Source organism: Schistocerca americana, chromosome X (assembly GCF_021461395.2).
Source record: "Schistocerca americana isolate TAMUIC-IGC-003095 chromosome X, iqSchAmer2.1, whole genome shotgun sequence".
Classification (NCBI taxonomy): Eukaryota; Metazoa; Arthropoda; class Insecta; order Orthoptera; family Acrididae; genus Schistocerca; species Schistocerca americana.
This window is the reverse complement of record NC_060130.1, coordinates 323,852,764-323,878,777: the sequence shown is the minus strand read 5'-3', so window position 1 is coordinate 323,878,777 and position 26,014 is coordinate 323,852,764.

The following is a 26,014-nucleotide window of genomic DNA, read 5'->3' as shown; positions in this document are numbered from 1 at the left end:
AAAAATAAATACAGATTTTATTTGGGAAGAGGTTTTGGCTTTTCACATAAGATCTACGAATCAACTGTTCACAGTTAATAATGAGATTCTGTTGTGCGTGTATTCTTACCGATAAGTGAGCAGTAGCTCCATATCACAGTAAAGCAATGGAAAAGAACTGCTGCCGCAGGCTAAGCAAAGTACGCTCGTAACGCTAGAAGGCAAGGGCGTCGAGTGCTAGAGATGCCGAGATTAGAACACAGGAGGAGGTGTGGAGAAATTCATATAACTCGACTCCGGTACGATGTCTCTGGGCAGGGCGGAAACAGCCTATCTCTCGTGCGATCTGGGCAGCTGACTCCCACCTTTTGGTTCTGCATGCAGAATCCGTCAGCAGTATCACGGTGGAGATTAAACATGGTCCAGAATGCTGATTAGTTCCCCTCTTCCATGCAGGGCAGAATAATTTAAGTAGAAATTCAGTGAATTAAACATTTCAAAGCCCCGCTTCTCTCTCTCTCTCTCTCGCTCCGTCTTTTCTTGGAGTGCATACCGAAACCACCATCTCTTGCTTTAATAAAACAGTGTTCACTCTTTCATGATCTGCGTGTTTTCGTTTACCGAATTTGCGAACTTGAAAAGCACTAGAGGTGTGAATAATATGACACAGATTATTCGCGTCTTCGATTACTGATATTTTCACATTCCATTGTCCAACAGTTTTCCATTATCACAGCTCATTTATTCACCAATAAGCCCCAGAATGGTGTGTTCGCTGAAAATGGACGACGAAGGCCATGGTATCGAGCGTTCTAAATGTCATAAACACTTCCTTCGTGTTTAGTTGGTACTTTTTTAACGGAAATGGGTACTTTCTTTTCTTGCCAATTCTCCATCTTAGTAGCAGTTTTTTCCCAACAGCCATCGGAAACGGATGCTTTATACTCATGAGCCAAAAAATTACGACCACCTGCTTAATAGCTTGTTTGTCCGTCTTTGGAACGAAATGCATCACTGATCCTGCGTATCAGGGATCCGAAAGTTGGTTGGTAGGTTTCTGGAGGTGTGTGGCACTATGCGTCAACGCACAGGTTATGTAATTTTCGTAGATAACGGGCCGCTGATATGCGTATGCGACGATGGCGCGGTATAGCGACGCAGCTGGGTTCCATAGGATTTACATCAGGCGAATTTGGTCATCAAGACATTAACGTGAGTTCACTAAAACACTCCTCAAACCACGGTAGCACGGTTCTGGCTCCGAGACATGGACAATTATACTGCTGAGAGATGACGTCGCCGTCGGAGAAGACATCAAGCGTGAAAGGATGCAGGTGGTTCGCAGCTGTCATCGTGTCTTCGGTTACTAAAACAGGTCCCATGCAAGCGCAGGATAATATCTCCGACAGCATAATACTGCTTCCACCAGCCTACGTACATGGCCTGCTGAACGTTTCGAGCCTCAGTTCACCTCGATGACGACGTTTGTGAAGACGACCATCGACCTAGTGTAGCAAAAATGTGATCCACCCGAAGAGCAGACACGTTTCCATTAATCGACGGTCGAATCCCGATGGTTCCGTACCCACTGCAGTCGTAACTGACTACGTCGTTCGGTCAAAATGTAAACACGTAGGTCGGCTGCGGAGCTCCATGTTTAAAAATAACGATGAATAATGTGCTCCGAAACACTTGTGCGTGCACCAACACTGTGCACTTTGGGCAGAGATGCCACAGATAACCAACTGTCCTTCTTCACAGAGCAAACAAGCATCCGAAACCCACGTTCTGTGAAAAGTCATGGACGCCCAACCATTTAGAGCCTAGTGGTGGTTTCATTGTCCTTCTACCTCTTTCCGTAAATGCTCACGACAGTAGCACGTGAGCATTCGACCAGCCTCGCTGTTTTCGAGATACTCCTACGCAGGCTCTTATTAATAATAATCTGCCCTTTGTCAGAGTCACTTGTCTCAATGGATTTCCCCATTTACAGTCCATATCTTGGCTAGGGTAATCCCACGTCCATGTCCGCTTCGCTGACACACTGTTCATAGAGCGTCACGTATTCGTAACGCCACCAGGTGGCATCCAGCGTCGTGGTGTGCAGTGGTCATAATGCTTTGTCTTATCAGTGTACATTGTTTTTTTCTTGCTTTTTACCTGAAGGCCATAAGTCATTCCTATGTGTTTTAGGAGTTTTCTAGGATGTTGCAGGGGGGGGGGGCTACATTTATTAAAGAGTTTCATAATTCATTTTAAAATTAATGTATAACTTTGATGAAGTAGAGCTGCTACAGTAGTTGGTAATGATTAGTGAAGTCTGATAAACTGTTGTATGAAATCAATTTTCTGGTTTTCGTACTGTTAATATGTCGAACTGAGGCTTCAAGGGCATGCTTAGCTTATTTGTGTATAATATTTCCCTTTACTGATATTCGTCTTATCATTGACGTCAGAACTGTACACTTGACGCTGTCGGGTCTTGTCGTCGAAAACAACACAAGGAATGAGACCACACGAGAATAGAATTTTCTTAAATTTTTGCGTTTGTTGTGCTTGAAGCTCAGAACTCAACTACAAATTCCCAAAGCAGTTCGACGCAACTCTAAAAAATTCTTGAGAACATCGACTGTAAACTATTTGTAAAAGTCTTTAAATAACCTGAAGTAAGATCGATTTCTCAACAGGCAGGGTGGCGCTGTGGTAAATTACTTGCCTGTCACGTGGGTGGCCTTTTTACGATTCCGCGCCATGCTAAACATTGAACTAAGGCGCATGTTCTACGCGCATTTCCGTAAGGAATAAAATACATAAGGGTGCAAAATTGCAATTTGCAATGTTTTTCTTTATTTAAAGCAAACTTTCGTAACAATCTTCTATTAAAGGCCGAGCACTTTTCATGAGACGGCAATTAGGTATGTGTTAATTGGCACGTGTGATGAATTTTATATTTTAATTGAACGGAACGAAGAAAAGCGAAAAAGTAATGGCGCGAGCCAGTGATCATCAGTCTCGGGCGCTACCGATTTTTTCCTTCTTTGTACATTTTACACTCCACTCAAGCGCTTACATAACATGCACTTATATTTAAAAATTTGCGTAACTAGAAACAAAACCCAGACCAGCCACTTGTCTGAAGAGCACTCTATCACGGAACTATACTGCCTGTCGAAAAATTGACCTTACTCTATGGTACTAAATACAGTCAAAATATTTCTAAATTTTAAAGTCGGTTTTCCTGAGAATTGCATGAAACAGCTTTGTGGTAGTCATATTTGAGTTCTGAACTTCACATGCCATAATTATTAAAAATTACAAAAATCGGCTTGTAGTGTGATCTCCCTGTTGGGTAGCGTTCATCCTAGCTTGCAGCCGGATGTTTCCCGCCTGGAGACCGTGAGTAAAGCCGATGACCACATGCAAACAACAACCAGGAAATGCACCGTTAGAGCCAGATTACCGTAAGGTCAAGAGTGTCCCCGAATCGATACCATCCACATTTCGTTAGTTGAAACGGTGGGTCATACTGAATATGAAGTGACTAACTAACGTAAGACCCTTGCCGAGGCTCTTTACGAGAAATTAAGTGACTACGGCACCTCCACGTCAGCAGTTGTCTGATAAGCGTCGTTTGCAAACACGGTCCGCTCCTCATTGTCCTCTGCTTGATAGCGTACGTATTCCTGGTGACAGACCTTTACGTCAGCGAGACGAACGTTAAGAACTGCATTGTGCCGTACCCTGGTGTATCAGTGTATTTTATTGGAGACGATCGATTTCGGTCTAGGATCAGAGCATCTTCGGGTCCAAAAAAATCTGAGTTATGCGTTTGTGTAATACGAATGACAATTACCAAAAGGTGACAAAATAATGGGATATATCCCACGTCGAGTCGGACGTCGTTTTGCCAGGCTTAGCAAAGCAACTGGATGTGACGTGGACTCAACAAGTTGTTAGAAGTCCCCTGCAGAAATATTGAGCCGTGCTAACCCTATAGCTGTCCATAGTTGCGACTGTGTTGCGGGTGCAGGAATTTTTGCACGAATCGACCTCTCGATTATGTCGTATAAGTATTCGATAGGATTCGTGTTTAACGATTTGGGTGGACAAATCATTCTCTCGAATTGTCCTTCAAGTTCTTCAAACCAGTCGCAAACGGCCTGATGACCAGGCGGGTTGTCACTGATAAAAATTCCGTCGTTGTTTGGTCTCCAAGTAATCGAACATAACCATTTCGAGTCAGAGATCGGTTCAGTTGAATCAGGGGACCGAGTCCATTCCATATTAACAGACCACAACATTATGGACCCACCAGCTGCTTGCACAGTACCTTGTTGACAAACTGGGCCCATGGTTTCGTGGAGTCTGCGCCACACTCGAACCCTACCATCAGCTCTTACTAACTGAAATCGGGAATCATCTGACCAGGTCACGTTCATGCACATATTTTAGCTTTGTTCATTCAAAAGTAAATATAATATAGCCTCTCATGAGAGGCGCTGCAGGCGATGTCATGCTGTTAGCTAAGCCACTCGCGTCGGTCATCTGGTGCTCCAGCCCATTAACGCCAAATTTCCCCGCACTGTAGTAATGGATTTCTGCGGCTATTTCTCGCAGTGTTACTTGTCTGTTAGCACTTACAATTCTGCGCAAACGCCTCTGCTCACGTTCGTTAAGTGAAGGTCGTCGGCCAGTGCCTTGTCCGTGGTGAGATGTAATGCCTGAAATTTAGTATTCTTGTCACACTCTTGACACTGTGAGTCTCGGAATATTGAATTCTCTAACGATTTCCGAAATGGAATGTCCCATGTACCTAGCTCCAACTACCATTTCACGCTCAAAGATTGTTAATTCTCGTCATCCAGCCATAATCGCATCGGAAATCTTTTTACATGGATCACCTGATCACAAATTACAGCTCCGCCAATGCACTGCTCTTTTATACGTAGTATACGCGATACACCCACCATCTGTTTATATGCATATCGCTATTCCACGACTATTCTCACGTAACATATATGTCGATTTAGCCTCATTAAATTTTGTGTGTGGTATGCTCATGCACATATTTTAGCTTTGTTCATTAAGAACTAAATATAATATAGCAGGTACGTCTTTGTAGTTTGAGTGAAAAGCTACTACTGACTGGCGTAGTCATTCGTGGATGCGGGATTGATGTTTACGTTAAACATAAGTTCTACCGGACTGAGAACTTATGCCTACTAATTTTTATTCTGCAACTGATTGAAATCATAGAGTGAGGAGATTAATATTCTTGGTTATTATAGGATGAAAATGAGCTATAGTCTGACTGTTTCTTACATAACGTTACATTAGAAAGAGGTGAAGAGAGCAGGAGGTAAATATCATGAGTTTTGAGCATATTTATCTAATAATACTGCAGAACCCATTTTACTGCATCTCCTTTAAAGTGAGATGGGGAAACGTTCGTATATTCACTAGGCGTTTAACACCACAGAGGACGATATTACACAGTCCACTCACATTAATGTGATCACCATCTATGATCGACGTCAACTCACAGACAGCAGGTGGCAGCACTAGCACTGGAGGACAGCCGTGTACCGCAAGTCTCTAGAGGAACGGAAGGTTCCAAATGATTGGAAAAGAGTACAGGTAGTCCCAGTCTTCAAGAAGGGTCGTCGAGCAGATGCGCAAAACTATAGACCTATATCTCTGACATCGATCTGTTGTAGAATTTTAGAACATGTTTTTTGCACTCATATCATGTCGTTTCTGGAAACCCAGAATCTACCCTGTAGGAATCAACATGGATTCCGGAAACAGCGATCGTGTGAGACCCAACTCGCTTTATTTGTTCATGAGACACAGAAAATTTTAGATACAGGCTCCCAGGTAGTTGCCATTTTCCTTGACTTCCGGAAGGCGTTCGATACAGTTCCGCACTGTCGCCTGATAAACAAAGTAAGAGCCTACGGAATATCAGACCAGCTGTGTGGATGGATTGAAGAGTTTTTAGCAAACAGAACACAGCATGTTGTTCTCAATGGAGAGACGTCTACAGACGTTAAAGTAACCACTGGCGTACCACAGGGGAGTGTTATGGGACCATTGCTTTTCACAATATAAGTAAATGACCTAGTAGGTAATGTCGGAAGTTCCATGCGGCTTTTCGCGGATGATGTTGTAGTATACAGAGAAGTTGCAGCATTAGAAAATTGTAGCGAAATGCAGGAAGATCTGCAGCGGATAGGCACTTGGTGCAGGGAGTGGCAACTGACCCTTAACATAGACAAATGTAATGTATTGCGAATACATAGAAAGAAGGATCCTTTATTGTATGATTATATGATAGCGGAACAAACACTGGTAGCAGTTACTTCTGTAAAATATCTGGGAATATGCGTGCGGAACGATTTGAAGTGGAATGATCATATAAAATTACTTGTTGGTAAGGCGGGTACCAGGTTGAGATTCAATGGGAGAGTCCGTAGAAAATGTACTCCATCAACAAAGGAGGTGGCTTACAAAACACTCGTTCGACCTATGCTTGAGTATTGCTCATCAGTGTGGGATCCGTACCAGGTCGGGTTGACGGAAGAGATAGAGAAGATCCAAAGAATAGCGTGATAGCGTTACGGAGATGCTTAGCAAACTCAAGTGGCAGACTCTGCAAGAGAGGCGCTCTGCATCGCGGTGTAGCTTGCTGTCCAGGTTCGAGAGGGTGCGTTTCTGGATGAGGTATCGAATATATTGCTTCCCCCTACTTATACCTCCCGAGGAGATCACGAATGTAAAATGAGAGAGATTCGAGCGCGCACGGAGGCTTCCCGGCAGTCGTTCTTCCCGCGAACCATACGCGACTGTAACAGGAAAGATAGGTAATGACAGTGGCACGTAAAGTGCCCTCCGCCACACACCGTTGGGTGGCTTGCGAAGTACAAATGTAGATGTAGATGTATGAAGCGTGTCGGGGCAACGCAGAAGATAGTGCAGTCGTTGTCGTAATGCGGTTGATGTGACTACCAAAAGATTATGGTCATTGGCTTTCGGGCAAAGGGTGGAAACATATCAGACACGTCTAAGTTTGCAAACTGTATGTGTGCCACCGTGGTTAAAGTACACTGTGCATGGCCTGGCGCCGAGGCAACTGTGGTGCACCACGAGTTCTAGATGACAGGGGAGAGCGACACCTGCGGAGAAGTGTACGATCGAATAGACGTGCAACTGTTGCGCAACTGACCGCTCAGGTGAACCACGAGGCTACCTACAGTGTCTCCTCAACGGCCGTTCAGCGAACGCTTGCTGCGTTTGGGACTCCGCAGCTGGCGCCTGGTCCATGCACCGATGCTGACTGCTGTTTATTGGAGACGAAGGCTGAAATTTGCGTATCAGTACCACAACTAGACGTCCACCGAGTGGAGAAAGGTGGGCTTGGCAGATGACTCACCCTATATGTTCCATCGAAAGATAACGGGCGCGTACGCTTCGAAACATCTGAAAGCAAACACCCTGCATGCGGTAAGGTATGGAGTATGCTTTCCTGGCGTTCCCTTGATGATCTCGTCGTTCTGGAAGGCATAATGGATCAACAAGATTCAGCATTTATCCTTGGGGACCACACCTACATGCATTTCTTTTTCCTTCGGAGCGATATCCTCTACCAGCAGAACAATGCAACGTGTCACAAAGCTCGTAGTATTTGTGAGTGTTTCGAAGAGCACCAGGACGAGCTTACCGCATTCCTATGGCCACCAAACTGCATGGTTTTAAACCCAATCGAGGATTTGTGAAATCATCTTGCTCGTGCTTTTCACGCAATGGGTTCACAGACGAGAATCCTAGGGCAGGTGGCCACGGTGCTGAAACCGGCATTGCTCCACACCCCTGTCGGTAGCTTGTAGAACCTCATTCACTCTCATCCTGAATTTCTAGCTCTGCAAAAGTTGGTTATTCAGGCTTTTGACAGGTGGCCACATTAATGTGACTGGAGAGTGTGCAATACGAAACACTGCAGTTCACACCATATACTCCATGATGAGTATATTTTTATTTGACTGGCCTGCCCAACCACGTGATTAGCAGTACATAGTGTGTAACTAGGCTGTTTAGGTTTTTATATTGGTAACGCCACGTAGCGCTCTGTATGAGAATCACTGGCTGTGCTGTGTGCAGTCTGTGGCTGGTTAGCATTGTTGGAATTTGCTATTGTAGTGATGGGCAGTTGGCTATTAACAGCGCGAAGCGTTGCACAGTTGGAGGTGAGCCGCCAGCAGTGGTGGATGTGGGGAGAGAGATGGCGAAGTTTTGAGAGCGGATGGCCGGCCGGGGTGGTCTAGCGGTTCTAGGCGCGCAGGCCGGAACCGCGCGGCTGCTACGGTCGCTGGTTCGTATCCTGCCTCGGGCATGAATGTGTGTGATGTCCTTAGGTTAGTTAGGTTTAAGTAGTTCTAAGTTGTAGGGGACTGATGACCACAGATGTCAAGTCCCATAGCGCTCAGAGCCATTTTTTTTTGAGAGCGGATGATCTGGACGTGTGTCCATCAGAGACAGTAAATTTGTAAGACTGGATATCATGAACTGATTGATATATATATATATAGGCTGAGTCACCTAACATTACCGCTGGATATATTTCGTAAACCACATCAAATACTGACGAATCGATTTCACGGACCGAACGTGAGTCGTGGGGCTAGTGTAATTGTTTAATACAAACCATAAAGAAATGCACGGAAGTATGTTTTTTAACACAAACCTACGTTTTTTTTAAATGGAACCCCGTTAGTTTTGTTAGCACATCTGAACATATAAACAAATACGTAATCAGTGTCGTTTGTTGCATTGTAAAATGTTAATTACATCCGGAGATATTGTAACCTAAAGTTGACGCTTGAGTACCACTCCTCCGCTGTTCCATCGTGTGTATCGGAGAGCACCGAATTACGTAGGGATCCAAAGGGAACGGTGATGGACCTTAGGTACAGAAGAGCCTGGAACAGCACATTACGTCCACATGCTAACACCTTTTTATTGGTCTTTATCACTGACGCACATGTACATTACCATGAGGGGTGAAGTACACGTACATTATATATATATATAATGACTTTCGAACTATCTTAAAGTAAATACATTGTTTGTTCTTTATCAAAATCTTTCCTTTGCTAACTATGCCTATGCCTATCAGTAGTTAGCGACTTCATTAGTTAGAATCTATTATTTAGCTGACAGTAGTGGCTCTCGCTGTATTGCTGCAGTTCGAGTAATGAAGATTTTTGTGAGGTAAGTGATTCATGACAGGTGTAAGTTATTGTTAGTCAGGGCCAATCTTTTGTAGGGATTTTTGAAAGTCAGATTGCGTTGCGCTAAAAATATTGTGTGTCAGTTTAAGCACAGTCATTCATAAATTTTTCTGAGGGGACGTTTCAAGTGCATATTTGGAATGTGATAGGAAGACGTTTATTTTCATATCAGTCTCCAGAAGGTAAGCATCATAAATTGATGAAGCACGTTTTTTTTGGCATGTCAAGAAACTTTTTAATATGTTTGCTTCCATGCTACAATGAATACAAGAATGCATTGTTACCAGTTGGGGGCCACAATACGTAATGATGATGATGTACATCAATTTCGAATGCAACGAAAATTTAATTATTTAATGTACGTTATGTTATTAACACTTGCGCAAAGTCTGATAAATACCAGGCTGGTGCTTCTTGGTGTAACACTTTCAATTTCTCTCGGTGTATTGAGTGATTAACATCTTGACTCTATTGGGTGTTAGACTACTGTGTGCTATACAGCTGGAAACTCCGATAATTTTTCTTTGCATATTATGTCCGATATTATTGTTCCTTTCGGAAATTTAATTGATCTAAGTGATAAGTTGTGAGATATGGAGCGATTGTGTAGTTGTCAGAGTTGCGAAGAGAGGGGGAGCAAGAGGGCGAGATCCTATCTGACTAAGGAATTCCACATTTGCTTAGAGTGCACGAAAACTTCATTAGTCAACCGAAAATCGAATCGAATTACGCACATGCCAGGGGCTAGTTTAGCTCCCTCAGTCGCTTCAGGAAGCCCTTTCAGAATTGATGACAGCATACCTTAACGACGAATGGGAGGAGACGTGTTACTAGCGTGGTCGCCAAATCAGTTGTACTACTTAGAAGCAGCGACGGCGAGCATTTGGCAGCCACGTGCTCGGTTTCTGTAATGGGCTCGAGCAGATGTCGTGAGGGAAGATAAATTGCTCTCTTCACGACATTCGGCCACCCAGGTCCGCTTAGGTAAATTAACGGAGATAGAGCATGTGTGAAGATACGAGCCGGGAGGCACGCCCCTACCTGGGGAGGCAAGAGCCAAGAGCCAGGAGCCAGCCCAGCAGATAATTTTCTGCTACTGGGCGTGCCAGTGCGGCCGTGTTCAACGCGATTATAAATAACGCCTCCTCTGACACCATTAGGCTGCTCATATAAGAAGCGGGCGCATACAGCTATCTGGTACGCGCACTTTCGCAAAGGACCACACTGATTCTTTCTCTGACTGGGAGACTGTTTCGGTACCCTTGAGCCAAACGTACTGTTGGCGACTATTTGCTGATGATGCTGTAGTAAAGGCAAAAATGTCGTCATTGGGTGACTCTAAGAGTATACAGGATTACTTGGATAGTTCTTCTGTTTGGTGTCATGAATGGCAGCTTCTTCTGATTGCGGAGAAGTGTAAGATGATGTAGATAAATAGGAACTCAGAAGGCTGTTACAAGCTCAAAAAAAGCTCAGCAAGCCTATTTGATTATATGCATCCACGCAATGGTCGCTTCATGACGTCATCAGTCCGCTATTAATATGGCGGAGTCGGGCCGACGTATGCTGTAAGGGTTGTAGAGGTGAAGAATTGGCGCTGTTTGTTTTATTTACCACTTGTGCCCACGAATTGCCTAATTTCAATCCTTCTCCTTTTCTGTTGAGAGTGTTATTGTGCTTTTCAATTTCTATGGCCACTGCATACATCCTAGTAGCAATTTTTTCGATTCATGGGTAGTTAGAAAATCTGAGATAATTTTTAGTGAGTAAAGTCCACAGAAATCCCACCCACACGGATACAATACCTTTACAAAAATTTCAATGACCATCCCAGGCAAAAACGAGGAGTGATCAAGACATTAGCACATGGGCTAAAAGAGTTTAAAATATGGCGTTTCAGTCTTCGATCGCTATTCTTTATTTTTAATTACCGGTTTCGGGCTAGCTGCCCATCTTCAGATCTGTTAGACAAAGTTAAAAATGTAATTATTAAGAGACATACAGTTCGTGACAGATATATCTTAGTTTACAAAAAGAAATTTTGGAACGTATTAAATGCCAACATACCATATATTGTAGTTACAGAGTAACTTGTCCGTACAGAACACTCCGTTCGTTGTCATAACTAAAGTAAATTTCAATCTGTTTAAACCTTATATTGCAGTTTTTAAGAGTGACCTGATTGGTACCAGTAAAAAGTGCCCTCTGCCTATAACAATTGTGCATCTGTTATTATTTCACCATATATATTAGTGGTGAATATTCTTTTTAATAAAACAATTTTTAAGGTAAGCACATATGAATAACCTTTTTTGAGTGGACCATGAAACGAAAAATTTACACTAATTTAAAATTTCCTTATAAAGAAACATAAAATATAATTAAAATGTAGATATTCTTTCGAAAATGTGCGTTTCCTCCTCTATGTTTTAATTGGTGGTGGAGTGGATTTCCCTACGTCAGAACGTACACAACGTCACGCCGAGTCCTCTTCCGCCGCGCCCAATTCACCTCGCCGCCAGTACGCTGAGGGCCGTTCCGCTGCAGCGGGTTCTTACTGGGGCGTGCTGTTGCATTCAAGAGTGAGCCTAAAACAGTTCTTTAAAAATCTCATAATAATCCCTGTGCATAAAATCACTTTGCTCATTAAGTAGTAGGCCTAGGGTTTTTCTTTGATGAGCGTCTATTTCAATCTCTTCGAGCACGTTGAGATAGAGACTTCTTGGAGCATTATGTAGCACCTCCATTTGTTCATTTATATTACTCACTTCATGTCTACTCTCTGTGTTCCAAATGCTGTTCGATTGCTATGACTGCAATGTTCCCTGTATCGAATTTCAAAATTCCACCCTGTTTGTCCTATATAATAACTGTCACATTCAGCACATTTAATCTTATATACTCCGGAATTATTGTATTTCATCTGTTTTGTCGTTGCTGGTGTATATCGTAGTCTATGTGCCATTTGCCCTTCATAAGACAATGCGGTTTTTTCAGGAAAATGGAATTAAAGAAGTCAAAAAAGATTTAACATAGAAGTTTCAGACAGATTTAAAGGCAAGGATAGAAGCAATACAATTTTTATTCACCCCAAATCGAAAAGCTAGATTAGTAAAGATGAATCCAAGAGCACCAGAAGCAAGAGCGCAAATAAAATTGCACAAGGAGAACAAATCAGTGCGTGTTATTTGTAATGGGAAGGAAGCCGTTAATGAGCTCTTGAATAGGGCTTTGTACCGTAAGTTAAAATCTGCGTATAAATACGAGCAAGTTTACAACGTAAAACATAGTGCGTGTTTCGTGAACGACGTGAAGGACATTGCAATCCCAGAGGATGCAGTCCTACCCTCATTGGACGTCGTGAACCTCTACACTAATATACCAATACCGGAAACTTTGCAAATCATAAGGAAAAACCTGATAAAAAATAGGTCAATGAGCATGGGTGAAATCGTCGAACTCGTGGATACACTAGAGTTCACATTGAGTTTTAATAGTTTTATCTTCAACGATAAAGTTTTTATTCAAGATGAAGGTTTAGCTATGGGAGACAGTCTATCAGGAATTTTAGCTGAAATTTTTATGAATGACTTTGAGAGCAAAGTTTTTAGCTCTTTTCCAGAAATTAAGGAGAAGTTAATTTATTACAGACGGTATGTTGACCACACTATTTTATTATTCAAAGGGAAAAAAGAAGACGTAGAGGAAATGACTAAAGTTTTAAACGAGCAGCATCCAAAAATTCAATTCACCCTAGAAATGGAGAACAGTGCGGCGATTAACTATTTAGATTTGACCGTCAGAAAGGAGGGAGGCAGGCACGTATTCGGCGTCTATAGAAAAGACACTTGCTCCGACATCATCATAGAAGCGACGTCGCACCACCCGGCACAGCATAAAAGAGCGTACTTTCATGCAATGTGCAACAAAGCACTCAGATTGCTACTAAAGGAAGATGCGTTGCAGAAAAAACTAGGTATTATTAAGCAAGTAGCAGCAGCTAATGGATACAGGACACAAGATGGCCGGCCGTTGTGGCCGTGCGGTTCTAGGCGCTTCAGTCTGGAACCGCGTGACCGCTACGGTCGCAGGTTCGAATCCTGCCTCGGGCATGGATGTCTGTGATGTCCTTAGGTTAGTTAGGTTTAAGTAGTTCTAAGTTCTAGGGGACTGATGACCACAGATGTTAAGTCCCATAGTGCTCAGAGCCATTTGAACCATTTTATTTTTTTTTGACACAAGATGTTACACGTATGTATAACAAGATCAAAAACAAATCCGCGGGTATCAGTAGCGATTCTAGGAAAATTAAAGTTAAGAAGAAGTTTGTCACCCTGACATACAAAGGGCGTGTGTCAGAAAGAATTGCTAAATGCTTTCCAAAAAACATCGCAGTGGCATTTCAGAATGAAGGGCAAATGGCACATAGACTAAGACATACACCAGCAACGACAAAACAGATGAAATACAATAATTCCGGAGTATATAAGATTAAATGTGCTGAATGTGACAGTTATTATATAGGACAAACAGGGCGGAATTTTGAAATTCGATACAGGGAACATTGCAGTCATAGCAATCGAACAGCATTTGGAACACATGTAAAAGAGAGTAGACATGAAGTGAGTAATATAAATGAACAAATGGAGGTGCTATATAAAGCTCCAAGAAGTCTCTATCTCAACGTGCTCGAAGAGATTGAAATAGGCGCTCATCAAAGAAAAACCCTAGGCCTACTACTTAATGAGCAAAGTGATTTTATGCACAGGGATTATTATGAGATTTTTAAAGACCTGTTTTAGGCTTGCTCTTGAATGCAACAGCACGCCCCAGTAAGAACCTGCTGCAGCGGAACGGCCCTCAGCGTACTGGCGGCGAGGTGAATTGGGCGCGGCGGAAGAGGACTCGGCGTGGCGTTGTGTACGTTCTGACGTAGGGAAATCCACTCCACCACCAATCAAAACATAGAGGAGGAAACGCACATTTTCGAAAGAAAAGCTACATTTTAATTATATTTTATGTTTCTTTATAAAGAAATTTTAAATTAGTGTAAATTTTTCGTTTCATGGTCCACTCAAAAAAGGTTATTCATATGTGCTTACCTTAAAAATTGTTTTATTAAAAAGAATATTCGCCATTAATATATATGGTGAAATAATAACAGATGCACAATTTTATAGGCAGAGGGCACTTTTTACTGGTACCAATCAGGTCACTCTTAAAAACTGCAATATAAGGTTTAAACAGATTGAAATTTACTTTAGTTATGACAGCGAATGGAGTGTTCTGTACGGACAAGTTACTCTGTAACCACAATATATGGTATGTTGGCATTTAATACGTTCCAAAATTTCTTTTTGTAAACTAAGATATATCTATCACGAACTGTATGTCTCTTAATAATTACATTTTTAACTTTGTCCAACAGATCTGAAGATGGGCAGCTAGCCCGAAACCGGTAATTAAAAATAAAGAATAGCGATCGAAGACAGAAACGCCATATTTTATTTATTGAACGATCGCGGAATTCCCATTGAGACAATCATGTCTAGTTTTGCTAAAAGAGTTTGTAAACCACGGTACTTGGTGGATGTGCTCGATCATTTAAGAACAGCCGTCAGAAAAAATGGCTATTCTGACAAAGAAATAAATAGAGAGCTACATCCTAAAAAGTCTAGAGTTTCTAATGAAGAAGAACCTACTAAAAGGAAAGTTTTTCTTCCATTTGTAAAGATCGCATCAGAAAAGTACTCAGAAAATACGTTACTGATACGTTATTTAATTCATCCAGAAAGGTGTTATAATATCTGAACACTGAAAACGCGATTCTATTTGGACCACAGTTATCTACGCCAAGTGACCCCGACCCCCCTTCTGGTGACGGTGGAACGGCTCTAAGGTGGACTACAGCGAAATCGGTGGCCTAGCTCTATCGAACCAAAATATCCAAATGAACATTGGATAGTGGTAAGGAGAAAGCTGCACCATCCAATACCTGACTCTGAGGCAAAAGCCGCGTGGTATATAAATGTTAACCAGAAGTATGTGCCACACGATCGCGTTTATGAGATCCACTTGGCGGATTCACCAACTTGCCCGACGTGCCACGAGGTAGAGACCAACGTGCGCCATCTGAACCGTGGGTACTCAGGCAGGAGTGGTACCATGTACGCCATATTATAGCGTATAACTAACGTGCAATGCCGCTCCATGTCGGCACACACGTGGTTCTTCTACCTGATTTAATGTTCCACTCCAGGGTTCGGACGAATGCTGTTTTGTTGATCCATGGCCAGGGGCCGTAAAATATCTCTACCGCGACGACCCCAAACACATTCTTGATTTCTGGTGTTATTTCCATGAGAGGCACCACGCCACTGTTCATTACCCACAATACGGCCAACATTTTTTAAAAATTACCTGTGGCGCATCTTGCACCATCCATTGGAAGCTGGAACGTCCCAGGCAAGAGGAGTTGACATTACTGATCGTATACTTTAAGGAACGAACGTGGGAGAACACGGACTGAAACAAGTAGACACGCCGGATAAGCTCTTCCGCCATGTCTATTAATATTTTGTTTCTCGTTCCTCTTCTCAATGTTTATCACGCGCTAGAAACGCCATTTTGTTCTTCCCGCCCGCCTTAGTACGGCGTACCACGTACCTCCTTCCGTTTTTCATGTAGCCATAAAAATAAAAAAGATAAATAAATTAAAAAATTGAAAAATAATACAATTGTCGCCTATTGGTCGGAAACTACTTTATTTGTCTTTGTTTTTGGTTTGACACATATTTCCCCTTCTCTCCCCTATCCTCAAGATGTGGCAGGGACACCGTGGCCAGGCCTCGGGTAGCGATCCCTGTCCTCTCTGCCACCTGAAGCCTTGATCCCCTCATATATACCCAAAAAATAGTAGATGGGTGATCCCCGGGTTCGAGTCCCTGTCCAACACTAATTTTCTCCCGTCGCCACCGATTACGCACGAAGTCCCAGTACAGCTGATATCATCAGTTTCTTTCCTTTCCTTTCCTATCTGCCCCATCTACCTTCAATTTACGTAATAAGTACTACAGTTATTTTGAAACGGTTTATAAACATACAGGTGTTTCAAAGTTTTTGAACCAAACGTCTAGTGCTGCTCGATCAAGCCATGGGGAACAACATTTGTTTGAGACAAAACGTTAGCTGACACTTCCCGGCAACGTCAGACGTCATTTTAATCGATTTTCCAGCCCTGGAATGACGAGATTTCACCGAACGTGTAGAGTCTACTAACCAGGTGAGCTGCATACTGTCTATCCCAGTAATTTGACAGAGTGCCTTTCAACAAGGAAAGCGTTATAATGAGTGTCTCTAAGCGAGCCAGGAACTTTAATTTTGCTCGAACTACCCTCCTTCGTGCGGAGTGAATTATTGTATTATAGCCAAAACACACTGCATATATACGCCACAGAGCACCTACGCCCTATCGCCCCTCAGGGGAATAACCAACAAATAAAACATGCCTAGCATCTCCAGGAAGCGTCAATGATCACTTTCTCTCTAATGAAAGCTCTACCCCATGATGCGAGCTATCACCCCTAGACAGTTGGTGCTATAAGTGTGAAACACATTGCATCCAATGGTACATGTTACATTTTCAATTTACGTCGGAGATGACTCCTTGTGTCAACGATGGCTGGTCAGTCGGTCAGGTACAGAGGAGGTGGTATCTAGTGGAAAAAGCAGTGACGTAAACAGAAGCCAAACTCCAGAGGGCAGCGAAGCTTCACTGGACTCCATGAATCTGTGTGTTTCTTCTGTACGTATTGTAAATTAAACTCCCGGCGCATTCTTCCGCCTGTATTTGAAAGCAAATCTGAGGAACCACAGTAGCGATTTTGACACATTTATCACTAATAGATAAATCGATTTACGAAAAGGGTGTGTGTATATAATTTTCAGCTCTACGCTAGACAGTTCGTCTGGGTGTAGATATTGCTACCTGTGCTAAGCTATGGTGGGTCGTCAGTATAATAATAATAGTAATAATAATTTATTTACATTTACGATTAGTATATCGCTTCAGCATAATGTCCAAGGTAATGTCATTCAGAGAAATATAACCTCTAAGATGTACGCTTTCGAAAACTCGAGAAGTACTTACATCATACAATGGTTGTAAGCGCAGCTTGTGATTTATAGAATTCCGAACTATTCCCTAACATTTAAGTTTCTTGGTGCTTTATTATGATAAGGTTTGTGTGTGATATTTGGAAACCGATGTATTTATAATGACCCTCAGCCTTCGCTCTGCCACTGAGAAGAATGATCTTACCTTTTGTCCAAAAGTAGTGCTATGTATTTCACTTTGTTACGGTGTGATCGTGAAGAAATACGAAGTATTGTTTGGGCTATAAAAGATCACCTCCCCTAGAAACATAATTTGGTATCATTATAGCGTTTCCATAACCGTGGGGCTTCAGAGGACGACTGTGGGAAAACTACTAGACACATAGAAAATAGACGCATATCGATGGAGAGAATGTCTTCCAAAATTTTAACTTACAGTTGTTGTTGTTGTTGTGGTCTTCAGTCCTGAGACTGGTCTGATGCAGTTCTCCATGCTACTCTATTCTGTGCAAGCTTCTTCATCTCCCAGTACTTACTGCCACCTACATCCTTCTGAATCTGCTTAGTGTATTCATCTCTTGGTCTCCCTCTATGATTTTTACCCTCCACGCTGCCCTCCAATGCTAAATTTGTGATCCCTTGATGCCTTGGAACATGCCCTACCATCCGGTCCCTTCTCCTTGTCAAGTTGTGCCACAAACTCCTCTTCTCTCCAATTCTATTCAATACCTCCTCATTAGTTATGTGATCTACCCATGTAATCTTCAGCATTCTTCTGTAGCACCACATATCGAAAGCTTCTATTGTCTTCTCGTCCAAACTATTTATCGTCCATGTTTCACTTCCATACATGGCTACACCCCATACAAATACTTTCAGAAACGACTTCCTAACACGTAAATCTATACCCGATGTTAACAAATTTCTCTTCTTCAGAAACGCTTTCCTTGCCATTGCCAGTCTTCATTTTATATCCTCTCTACTTCGACCATCATCAGTTATTTTGCTCCCCGAATAGCAAAACTCCTTTACTACTTTAAGTGTCTCATTTCCTACTCTAATTCCCTCAGCATTACCCGACTTAATTCGGCTACACTCCATTATCCTCGCTTTTGTATTGTTGATGTTAATCTTATATCATCCTTTCAAGACACTGTCCATTCCGTTCAACTGCTCTTCCAAGTCCTTTGCTGTCTCTGACAGAATTACAATGTCATCGGTGAACCTCAAAGTTTTTATTACTTCTCCATGGATTTTAATACCTACTCCGAATCAAATTTTTCTTTTGTTTCCTTTACTCCTTGCTCAATATACAGATCGAATAGCATCGGGGAGAGGCTACAACCCTGTCTCACTCCCTTCCCAACCGGTGCTTCCCTTTTGTGCCCCTCGACTCTTATAACTGCCATCTGGCTTCTGTACAAATTGTAAATAGCCTTTCGATCCCCGTATTTTGCACCTGCCACCTTTAGAATTTGAAAGAGAGTATTCTAGTAAACATCGTGAAAAGCTTTCACTAAGTCTACAAATGCTAGAAACAATGCTAGAAACACTACAGACTATGTTGTTTTATGACATATGGATATGTGTGCTGGCAATATGTAACAGCGTCACGAATGTATTGAATAGTAATAACAACGAAATATAAATGCGTCAGCTCATTTTAAGTTGACGTGGCTTAAAGCCACAAAAATCTGCACTTGATAATGGCCTAAGGCTGAAATTGTAATCATGAAATAATGTGTGACAGTCACTGCCGCGAATATGATGTCCTTTATATAGTTGACACGAACTGCGCTGGAAAGAGCGACAGCAGGTCATTTTGAATATCTGTTCTTGGGTTGCCTGTCTGCAGACGCGGACTAATTCGATGAGACAGTATGAAGCAGATGATTTGTCTGCGTGTTCTGACGCACCTGACCTCTACTGAAAATACTCTGCGGCACGTACTACGAATCTAAAGTTGGAGAGAGACTCTATGAGCTGATGTATGTCGTTTTCCCGTATGTCTTCTACTTTTTGCACAGTAGCCTTCTGTAATCAGGCAGTATGTAATAGTAATGAATTAAATTTTAGAAAATCACGGACTAGTAGGGAATGTAAAGGACGCTATACAGGACGTCCCAGGAAGAGTGGTCAATATTCAGGGATATGATAGGAACGATCATTCGAAGCAAAAAGTTCCACCCAACATGGCTTCTAAAGTGCATACGTTAAGAGCTATGAGCACTTCTTTATTTTCGCTGCTGTGAAACACATCTCTTCGACTGAACAAGTGCTCGTAACTCTTGTGGTATACACTTTAGAGCCCATGTTTACTGGCCTTTTTTGCTCTGAATGATCGTTCCTCCCATATCCCCTATGTTTGCTCTTCCTCCGGGAACACCATGTATACTCCTTCACTAGCCTACAGAGAACCAAATCAGATGTTCAATTGTGTGTGAAATCTTATGGGACTTAACTGCTAAGGTCATCAGTCCCTAAGCTTACACATTACTTAACCAAAATTATCCTAAGGACAAACACACACACCCATGCCCGAGGGAGGACTCGAACCTCTGCCGGGACCAGCCTCACAGTCCATGACTACAGGGCCCTAGACCGCTCGGCTAATCCCGCGCGGCTGTGCGTGACAAGTAGAGAAATTGAGTTGGGCAGGACGTGTACTCGGATAGGCGTAGCACTTAAGGCTACCATTAGTGTAAAACGGGAAACCTGAGTTCGAGTCCCGGCACAGCATAAATGTTCACTTGTCGCCATTGAACTCGTTCAGCGCCCTCATGTGGCTGACGGCAATACTTCTCTTTCATTGTCGTGTATCAGTTCTCCTGACATGCTACCTGTACCCGCAAATAAGTAACAAAGTACTTGAGGCACTGAAGTTACAGATTAGTTCAGACGTTCTTTGCACAACAGTTTTTAGCAAGGATAGGGACTGCAACTGCTGTGTTCGGATGCAGGCTGAGTTGGCATCCCTTCGCCCCCAGCTTCAGGCAGTGTTGGCTTCGGTCACACAGCTTGAGGCTGTTGCCAATGGCCATCACTGTGGGGATCCGGATGGGGGTTTGTCGGGGACGGCCAGCTCGTCCCATGCATCCCCCGATCGGACTACGACTGTGGCTGCCCGGGATACTGCCCACATTGAGGCTGATCCCTCACCTGTAGTAGAGTGTGAGGTCGTCTCGAGGTGTGGCAGGGGGCGAAAGACATTCCGGAGGGCTGAACGGAAGGCCTCTCCAGTTTGTCTGACGAACCGGTTTCAGGCTCTGTCTCAGGCTGATGCTGAACCTCGGCCGGAGATGGCTGCTTGTCCTGTTACAGAGGTTGTCCTTGAGTCTGCAAGATCTGGGCGGTCGCAGAGGGTGGGCTTACTGGTAGTTGGGAGCTCCAACGTCAGGCGCCTAATGGGGCCCCTTAGCGATATTGCAGCAAGAGAGGGAAGAAAACCAATGTGCACTCCGTGTGCATACCGGGGGGAGTCATTCCTGATGTGGAAAGGGTCCTTCCGGATGCCATGAAGGGTACAGGGTGCACCCATCTGCAGGTGGTCGCTCACGTCGGCACCAATGATGTGTGTCGCTATAGATCGGAGGAAATCCTCTCTGGCTTCCGGTGGCTATCTGATTTGGTGAAGACTGCCAGTCTCGCTAGTGGGATGAAAGCAGAGCTCACCATCTGCAGCATCGTCGACAGGACTGACTGCGGACCTTTGGTACAGAGCCGAGTGGAGGGTTTGAATCAGAGGCTGAGACGGTTCTGTGACCGTATGGGCTGCAGATTCCTCGACTTGCGCCATAGGGTGGTGGGGTTTCGGGTTCCGCTGGATAGGTCAGGAGTCCACTACACGCAGCAAGGGGCTACACGGGTAGCAGGGGTTGTGTGGCGTGGACTGGGCGGTTTCTTAGGTTAGATGGTCTCGGGCAAGTACAGAAAGGGCAGCAGCCTCAAAGGGTGCGGGGCAAAGTCAGGACATGCGGGAGCCAAGCAGCAATCGGTATTGTAATTGTAAACTGTCGAAGCTGCATTTGTAAAGTACCGGAACTTCAAGCGCTGATAGAAAGCACCGAAGCTGAAATCGTTATAGGTACAGAAAGCTGGTTGAAGCCAGAGATAAATTCTGCCGAAATTTTTACAAAGGCACAGACGGTGTTTAGAAAGGATAGATTGCATGCAACCGGTGGTGGCGTGTTTGTCGCTGTTAGTAGGAGTTTATCCTGTAGTGAAGTAGAAGTGGATAGTTCCTGTGAATTATTATGGGTGGAGGTTACACTCAACAACAGAACTAGGTTAATAGTTGGCTCCTTTTGCCGACCTCCCGACTCAGCAGCATTAGTGGCAGAACAACTGAGAGAAAATTTGGAATACATTTCACATAAATTTTCTCAGCATGTTATAGTCTTAGGTGGAGATTTCAATTTACCAGATATAGACTGGGACACTCAGATGTTTAGGACGGGTGGTAGGGACAGAGCATCGAGTGGCATTTTACTGAGTGCACTATCCGAAAATTACCTCGAGCAATTAAACAGAGAACCTGTAGTGTTGGCAGAAGAACCAACACTGTGTTTCTAGAGGAGGCCGAAATGCACGCGTTTAATTACACGCTGACTGGCGTGAGGTCTGGAACAGGACAATATCTTGAGAATTGCAAATAAAGTACGTAGTTGATATAATACTTAACTTTAATCCACAATTGTAGAACATCTCTCTTTACGGTACATGCTTCATAATATTAATTATCAATTGAATACGGCGCCTTGCTAGGTCGTAGAAAATGTAGCTGAAGGCTATGCTAACTATCATCTTGGCAAATGAGAGCGTATTTGTCAGTGAACCATTGCTATGAACGTCGGCTGTACAACTGGGGCGAGTGCCAGGACGTCTCTCTAGACCTGCCGTGTGGTGGCGCTCGGTCTGCTATCACTGACAGTGGCGACACGCGGGTCCGACGTATACTAATGGACCGCGGCCGATTTAAAGGCTGCCACCTAGCAAGTGTGGTGTCTGGCGGTGACACCACAGAACCGACTCGTGGAGATAACATCTTGGACCTACTGATAACAAACAGACCCGAACTTTTCGACTCTGTAAGTGCAGAACAGAGAATCAGTGACCATAAGGCCGTTGCAGCATCCCTGAATATGGAAGTTAATAGGAACTTAAAAAAAGGGAGGAAGGTTTATCTGTTTAGCAAGAGCAATAGAAGGCAGATTTCAGTCTACCTAAAAGATCAAAACGAATATTTCTGTTCCGACACTGACAATGTTGAGTGTTTATGGAAAAAGTTCAAGGCAATCGTAAAATGCGTTTTAGACAGGTACGTGCCGAGTAAAACAGTGAGGGACGGGAAAAACTCACCGTGATTCAACAACAAAGCTAGAAAACTACTGCGAAAGCAAAGAGAGCTTCACTGCAAGTTTAAACTCAGCCAAAACCTCTCAGACAAACAGAAGCTAAACGATGTCAAAGTTAGCGTAAGGAGGGCTATGCGTGATGCGTTCAGTGAATTCGAAAGTAAAATTCTATGTACCGACTTGACAGAAAATCCTAGGAAGTTCTGGTCTTACGTTAAATCAGTAAGTGGATCGAAACAGCATATCCAGATACTCCGGGATGATGATGGCATTCAAACAGAGGATGAGACGCGTAAAGCTGAAATACTAAATACTTTTTTCCAAAGCTGTTTCACAGAGGAAGGCCGCACTGCAGTTCCTTCTCAAAATCCTCGCACAAACGAAAAAATGGCTGACATCGAAATAAGTGTCCAAGGAATAGAAAAGCAACTGGAATCACTCAACAGAGGAAAGTCCACTGGACCTGACGGGATACCAATTCGATTCTACACAGAGTACGCGAAAGAACTTGCCCCCCTTCTAACAGCCGTGTACCGCAAGTCTCTAGAGGACGGAAGGTTCCAAATTATTGGAAAAGAGCACAGGTAGTCCCAGTCTTCAAGAAGGGTCGTCGAGCAGATGCGCAAAACTATAGACCTATATCTCTGACGTCGATCTGTTGTAGAATTTTAGAACATGCTTTTTGCTCGCGTATCATGTCGTTTCTGGAAACACAGAATCTACTCTGTAGGAATCAACATGGATTCCGGAAACAGCGATCGTGTAAGACCCAACTCGCTTTATTTGTTCATGAGACCCAGAAAATATTAGATACAGGCTCCCAGGTAGATGCTATTTTCCTTGACTTCCGGAAGGCGTTCGATACAGTTCTGCACTGTCGCCTGATAAACAAAGTAAGAGCCTACGGAATATCAGACCAGCTGTGTGGCTGGATTGAAGAGTTTTTAGCAAACAGAACACAGCATGTTGTTCTCAATGGAGAGACGTCTACAGACGTTAAAGTAACCTCTGGCGTGCCACAGGAGAGTATTATGGGACCATTGCTTTTCACAATACATATAAATGACCTAGTAGATAGTGTCGGAAGTTCCACGCGGCTTTTCGAGGATGATGCTGTAGTATACAGAGAAGTTGCAGCATTAGAAAATCGTAGCGAAATGCAGGAAGATCTGCAGCGGATAGGCACTTGGTGCAGGGAGTGGCAACTCACCCTTAACATAGACAAATGTAATGTATTGCGAATACACAGCAAGAAGGATCCTTTATTGTATGACTATATGATAGCGGAACAAACACTGGTAGCAGTTACTTCTGTAAAATATCTGGGAGTATGCGTGCGGAACGATTTGAAGTGGAATGATCATATAAAATTAATTGTTGGTAAGGCGGGTACCAGGTTGAGATTCATTGGGAGAGTCCTTAGAAAATGTACTCCATCAACAAAGGAGGTGGTTTACAAAATACTCGTTCGACCTATACTTGAGTATTGCTCATCAGTGTGGGATCCGTACCAGATCGGGTTGACGGAGGAGATAGAGAAGATCCAAAGAAGAGCGGCGCGTTTCGTCACCGGGTTATTTGGTAACCGTGATAGCGTTACGGAGATGTTTAGCAAACTCAAGTGGCAGACTCTGCCAGAGAGGCGCTCTGCATCGCGGTGTAGCTTGTTCGCCAAGTTTCGAGAGGGTGTGTTTCTGGATGAGGTATCGAATATATTGCTTCCCCCTACTTATACCTCCCGAGGAGATCACGAATGTAAAATATGAGAGATTTGTGCGCGCACGGAGGCTTTCAGACAGTCGTTCTTCCCGCAAACCATACGCGACTGGAACAGAAAAGGGAGGTATTGACAGTGACACGTATAGTGTCCTCCGGCACACACCGTTGGGTGGCTTGAGGAGTATAAATGTAGATGTAGATGGTAACAGAGAGAATATATAAACTCTAACCGTTTCAGGTTTAGTATTGTTTTTTAACGAGAATTCATCCAGTAACGGTACCCACCTCTGTAGCAGAGGTCAGTAATCCATGCCAGTGGATTAGCGCTCCACTCGGGGGTTAGCCAGTTAAAATCCTGGTATTGGATGAAATTTTCACTGTTATTATTTGGCTGGAAAGGGAAGAGGATGTAGTGGCACGAAAGTTGTGGTTACCAGTTAGGTGGCTGAACTTGCCCTTCAGGTTCTCTCACCAATTCTTGTCATGAAACCTTATATTTTGCTAGTTACAGTGGTAGCTAACTCGTATGTACTGTGTACATCGTAAACACATCAGTGTGTTGGTTGCTTTTTCTCTGCGTCGAACAATCTTCCCACAAGCGACTCTTATAACTGCCATCTGGTTTCTGTACAAATTGTAAATAGCCTTTCGATCCCTGTATTTTACACCTGCCACCCTATAATTTGAAAGAGAGTATTCCAGTAAACATTGTGAAAAGCTTTCTCTAAGTCTACAAATGCTAGAAACGCTACAGACTATGTTGTTTTATGACATATGGATATGTGTTCTCGCAATATGTAACGACACACTGGCCGTTAAACAAATTTCATGTTATCACTTTTGTCCTATGGAAGTATGCCGTTTCATGGCATCAGTTTTTTCAACAGCCAGCAAAACGTGTTATTTTGAGTACGTTTTCATATAATTAAATGTCATTTGATAACATATCAGTGATTAAAACCATTAGGAGATGATGACATAACAGACATACAGCACCGAAGTTCAGTAGAGAGCAATGAACAGACACACGTAGTTATGAAGCAGTATGTGCATAGTGTAACATATTTGCGTCTCGCTAAATACAATTATTTTTTTTCACCTTCGCGTTTTATAAAAGGCTCAGGGACTTCCTTATCAATTTAATCGAAATATGTTCCGTAACATTCGATGACATGTAAATTAAACATAAATGTATTCTCTCAGGAGTGAGTTCGTGAGATTGGCTTTATCTGTAAGAGAGTTTGCGCTACTTGCAATAAGATGTTTTCGTCTTCCTTGTTCCAAATCTTGTATTTTAGATGTTTTTAAGATTCTGTTATTGAACGGAAACAGTCTTCAAGTAAGAGTGCCCTTAGGGCTTTTCTGAAAAGTAGCAATACTGAAACCTGGGAAAGATGCAGGCCAATCGAATTACACCGAGTTGCGCCCCTATGCCATCTGTAAAAGTCTTACGCATGAATGACTATAAGTGGCATATCACATATCGCAGAACAAAAGCACATTCACCAACAGCTTGAGTAAGACCCGGAAAATCTTGCACTAGTGAAATCCTGTCCCTTA